The sequence below is a fragment of the Vigna radiata genome, chromosome 10 (genome assembly GCF_000741045.1).
Source record: "Vigna radiata var. radiata cultivar VC1973A chromosome 10, Vradiata_ver6, whole genome shotgun sequence".
Taxonomy (NCBI): Eukaryota; Viridiplantae; Streptophyta; class Magnoliopsida; order Fabales; family Fabaceae; genus Vigna; species Vigna radiata.
Window position 1 is genome coordinate 13012060 of NC_028360.1, and position 5932 is coordinate 13017991.

Genomic DNA, 5932 nt, shown 5'->3' on the forward strand with positions numbered 1-5932 from the left:
TTCATCTTTCTCAGGCATAGAGGTTCCTTTTCGGATTTCACATTATCCCTTCTCTTTGCTCTCTTTCGCAGGCAGAGGCACAGGTTCTTCTTCTTCGTTCAGCTTGTTTTTACACCGTGCGTCCAGGCACGCGTTGCTTAAATTCATTGCTCGTGTTTGTCCATTTCAGTGCAGATTGATTGGTGCGTTTTTTGCTTTGGGTTGAAACGCGTAAAGGAGGTTGTATCGATTTTTCACTTCCGATACAGGCTTTTCGCGTCTCCAGATACAATGACTATTGTTTTTTTTTTTTTTTTTTCTTTTTTCTTTTTAACGATTTTATTTTATATGGATTTTATGTTTAACTTTTTGCATTTTCTAAATTTTATTTAATTATAATTTTTTTATTATTAGTAAGATTTTATTATTTGATAGAAAAAAATTTATATATATTAGTTAATTATTTATATTTTAAATAAGTTTTTTTTTTTTTGTTAATAGGGTGTTTGGTTTTTCAGCATAACTAAAACCCTAATCCTCACATCCTAGGCTGGTTTCGCACTCAGTGGTAACAAACCCACCTGAATCTCTCTTTCTCCCAGCACGGCAATGGCGAAGAAGAAGGAGAAAAAGGTGAACGTCTCTGGCAAACCGAAGCACTCTCTCGACGTTAATCGCAGCAATGACACGAAGAAGGAGAGGCGCTCGGCCGCCACTGTGCGCCGCCTCAAGATGTACAACACCAGGCCCGTGCGCGACACAAAAGGAAAAGTCCTCTCCAACGAGTTTCAATCGAAGGAGCTTCCCAGCACACGAATCCAACCTGATCGCCGGTGGTTTGGTATGTCCAATTTCTTAACAACAATCACTTAATTGCTTAATTTAATAATAATAAGAATAATCGTGTTTCGTCAACTTGAACTTGCGAATATTACAATCCGCAGGGAACACGCGTGTTGTGAATCAGAAGGAGCTGGAGTTCTTCCGGGAAGAGCTGCAGAGCCGCATGTCGAGTAATTACAATGTGATTCTTAAGGAGAAGAAACTACCACTGTCGCTGCTCAATGATCACCAGAAGGTTTGTTTGTTAGGTTCTGCGTGATTGTTGAACGACTAGTGTCCGTTTTTTTAAATAAAAATGACAATGAATTTAGTAATAGTTGATGGATTTTGAATGTAGCAAGCCAGGGTTCACCTGCTTGATAGAGAGCCTTTTCAAGATGCCTTCGGACCTAAGACCAAAAGGAAGCGCCCCAACCTCTTGGCGGCTGACTACGAGTCCTTGCTGAAGAAAGCTGATGGTTCTCAAGGTAAAAGGATGCTTTCTCTGTGAATTTTATTTTGGATGAGCAACGGGGTTTTGTTGTTATCTTTAAGAGTTTAGGGCCTGTTTTCTTGTGTGTATATTAGGGAAAACGTTTGAGCGAAAAATTCAGAGATTGCATCATTTTCTCCGAATAAGGAAATCTGAAGGACAATGATATTTATTTATTTATGTATTCCTTATTGACTCTTTTCTAAATTAGTTTACTATTTTTTTTAAGTTATCTGTCCTACGTTCCACCAGATTACTTAAGAAAACAGGAGATGGTAAATATTTTTGTAAAAGTTAGAAATAACAGGTCAAAAAGTTATATTATGAAATTTAGGCTTTGTTTCTTATCTAAAGCACCCGTTGGTCTTTACTTGTTTTATGATGGTGTACTTAGATTCTCTCAATTGAAACTGATCAATAACTTTTTTTTTTTGTTTGTATTTAGGGAATTCGTATTTTATGTGATTGGTAGTTTCTTTGTACAAATTAGTTGTGTTTTACTTAGTGTGAGATTATTACTTATTTTCTATGGTACTTCGCAGATGCTTTTGAACAGAAGTATGGTTCTAGTGCATCTGGAGAAGCTGANGATGGAGATGGATTTAGAGATTTAGTGNGGCATACCATGTTTGAAAAGGGTCAAAGTAAACGCATATGGGGTGAGCTTTACAAAGTGATAGATTCGTCGGATGTTGTTGTCCAGGTAGTTTCTCTTTTTTTTTTCTTTGTAGATTTTCTGATGTCTATGTTTCTGTAGTGTGCATCTGTTTGTTTCTATTGGACAAGATTGCGCCATAGAAAAATGCGCTTTATTTTGGACATTTCTGTTGTTATGTTGCTCTGTCAATGTAAGGTCACTGTTAGGACTTATTTCAAGTTTGAAAAAATTTCTTGGTTAGTGTTTTCCATTTTTGAAGCAACTTTCGTTGTGTTTCTTTTGTGCTTTGTCTTGATAAAGAGTCTATGGTAGGCCAAATTTCTTTGATCACAACTCCTTGAAGTTGTCCTACAGATCCATCTTCTCTTCCTCTATGTTTGAATACTTTATGCATCCTAATGCAGGTTCTAGATGCAAGGGATCCACAAGGCACAAGGTGTTACCATTTAGAGAAGCATTTGAAGGAAAATTGTAAGCANAAACACATGGTGCTTTTATTGAACAAGGTTGGTAACAATATTATTTGTTTTTAGCATTAATCTAAAATGTTAAATGCCCTGTATTGCTATTATGTGACATACAACAAACTTAATTTTGCTTCTTCCNTTTTAGTGTGATCTAGTTCCTGCTTGGGCAACAAAAGGATGGCTTAGAGTTTTGTCTAAAGAATTTCCAACTCTTGCATTCCATGCAAACATTAACAAGTCCTTTGGAAAAGTATGTCTGATACACTTAGTCTTCATTTAATTTGTTTACTTTATCTGCCAATTTTGTTAATTTATGATNTAAATATAACTGAAATTTGTTATAGCNATTCTGCATCTGCTATGTGCTATTTTCTTATTTGTCATTATTGTGTTTAGGGTTCTCTTCTATCAGTACTTAGACAATTTGCACGTTTGAAACGGGATAAACAAGCAATATCTGTTGGATTTGTTGGATATCCAAATGTTGGGAAGTCATCAGTAATCAACACTTTGCGTACAAAGAATGTAATAGTTCTATCTCCTTTAATTCTTCTCATTATTTTGCTTAAGCTTTTGTTTATGCATTTATGCGGACATTAATGCCAGCATACTATGATGAAGTTTTAAGTTATCGTTGTGAAATAATCACTTTAATTATTTGTGATAATTTGACTGACATGTATCTAATTATATGTGATAAAAGGTTTGCAAGGTTGCTCCAATTCCAGGGGAAACGAAAGTCTGGCAGTATATAACGCTTACTAAAAGAATCTTTTTGATAGATTGTCCAGGTGTAGTCTACCACAATAATGATTCTGAAACAGATGTTGTGTTGAAGGGTGTGGTAGGTTATCTTCTGGTTTCTCTAATTTTGGTTGTCATGTGCTTTTAGCAAGAATGTCTTGTTCAGGCTTGTTTGAATGGTAATTTTATTAGTGTTAATCTTATGAATAGGTCTAGTCCTGTAATCCTTGTAGGCAATTCTGCCAAGCCGGGAAAAGGTTTTGGTGTTGTAATGGTTAAACAGCTGTCTAGGGATATGGTTTAATGTATTCTAATCAACCTAGTTATCTCCTGTGATATCATCTATCTTATTGGGATGTTTTATTTTATTACGCTGTGATTTGTTGGACCAGAGTCCAGGAAACTATTCTTGTGTTTTGAAAGGATGAATGACCAGTATTACTTAATTGGGTGTTATATCCAGGTATCGACACACAAGTTAAACTGTTAAAAACTTTGATGTCACAAAATAAATGAAGGTGGTCAATGTTTTTTCTCCCTTGTTGATTTATCAGAATGGTGACTATCTATTGGTGGTGATATAGGATAGTATATTGAGAGAGATGAAGTTAGTTTCAACCTGGCATCTCCTGAACCATTATAGTTTTAGTTTACTAATCTGAGACTGTAGTCTCATTCTCAGTAGTCATACTTGTTTTGCTTGTCCACTGGACAATCTACTCCTTGCTTTTGTTTGTAGAATTGGAATTAATTTTTCTGTAGTTGATGATTATACTAATATTATTCAATACAGTCATGCTAATTAATGTGTTATTTTCAGGTGCGTGTAACTAATTTGAAAGATGCTGCAGACCATATAGGTGAGGTGTTGAAACGTGTGAAGAAAGCACATTTGGAGAGAGCATATAAAATAAAAGAGTGGTATGGTTCTGTCTCCTCATCTTTGTGGTGTAGATATGGTTAACTGGAAAGTGTGTCCTCCTTTTGTATTCGTGTGTTTGTTTGATGAAAATATCCTAAATTTGCCAATCAAGTGATCAATCTTCATCTCTGATAATGTGCTGTTATAGGACATTTTTATGCCATGGCATACTATCAACCCACATGCTAACTATATATTAGAAAATTTACAAGCAAACAAAAAATGAAAGTATTATACCATGCTGCACCTTTTCACCCTGTTTTTCTGTTCTGGCATCTCTTAAGGATTTTTTGTTGTCACCAGGGATGACGAAAATGACTTCTTACTGCAGCTTTGCAAGTCAACTGGCAAACTTCTGAAGGTATTATCTTTTTGTTAATCTGAATATTAGTTTAATATCTCAGTTATTTCATTATTGTTGTCGAGGAAAGTGAACAGCTATATAATGTATTTTGGCTCTGCTCAAGTTGGCCAAGACTAGATACGCTCTCTGTATGCATTCTCTTCTAAGTATGGGATGCCTGACTTTTTAGAGTCAAAAGCCAATAATGAACTGAATTAACACATGTTTCTCTTCTACTGAACTGAATGGTGTCTTGTGATATATTTAACTGATCCCATCCAATGAAACGAGACTTCTGTTGAAGTAATTTGCTCTTCTGGTAAGATAGGATAACGTAACTTCTGTGTGACTGTTTCCTATGTTGGTTGTTTCAGGGTGGTGAACCTGACCTGATGACTGGAGCAAAAATGGTACTTCATGACTGGCAGAGGGGTAGAATTCCCTTTTTTGTTCCTCCTCCTAAGCAGGAAGAAGGGTCTGAAGAACCTAATGTTAATGGTGTTGACATAGATGATACNGTTGATGGCAATGAAGCCTCTGCTGCTATTAAGGCTATCGCNGATGTTCTTTCATCACAGCAGCAAATAAGTGTTCCTGTTCAAAAGGATTTATATAGTGAGAATGAGTTGAAGGGGGAGGCGATTGAGCAACCTCCTAACCATAACGCAGACCAAGATATTCCAGCTCCTGATAGTGACACATCTGAACAAGATTCAGCTATTATGGTTCCACCTGAGCCGCTTGTTCCTGCTGAGCTGGTCCCAATCAGTGAGTAATAACTTATGGTTGCATTGGAGTTTTAGGTTTTAGGAAATTGTATGTAAATTATAAATTGGTTATATTTCCATCCTCTAAAAAGCTTTGGAAGGGAACAGCTCCTTTTCCTTTCGCATCATTTCTGTGGCCAGTTTCATTGTTGGGAGTTGATCTACCTCATAAAGACCTTTGTCAAATTCATCGTTTTGCTTTGGGGGAATGTTGTTTGGCTAAATTGATGTTTGGATACGTGAGATAGAAGAGAATGGTACTGCTATGTGCTAGGAGATCACAAGAGCCTCGCACAGGACAGGTTTTGTTTTATTGAGCATTGGTTTTATTTAGTTATTATTTATGCATTAGATGTAGCGATATAGCTTTTGTACCATGCTGGAAAATTTTGTTTTATTTTGTAATGTACCATTATGTGATTCAAGGTTATAAACGTGGGTAATGCAACGTTTCCTAATTTTAATGCCATTCATGTTGATTGTTGGGAGATTCTTCACCAAGCTGATTTTTGATGATATTTTGACACCTACCTTTCTCTAACTAGTAGATTTACAACTTTCTATAATAAAATATTTAATTAAATTATAAATCAAATTGTTTAAGAATGCCAATTATAATATGATGATATAAAATGAGAGGGTTATGGACCTGCCATAACTTTTAATTTAAAATGTTGAGTTACTTTGGCCGTACAATGTGTATTAGCATATCTATTTTATTTTTCTCGTGTTCATGA

General features: G+C 35.7%; 1 pseudogene; it reads left to right on the forward strand.

The window, feature by feature from the left end:
* LOC106775982 lies at positions 1-5683 on the forward strand (annotated as a pseudogene).
* The last annotated feature ends 249 nt before the right edge of the window (positions 5684-5932 follow it).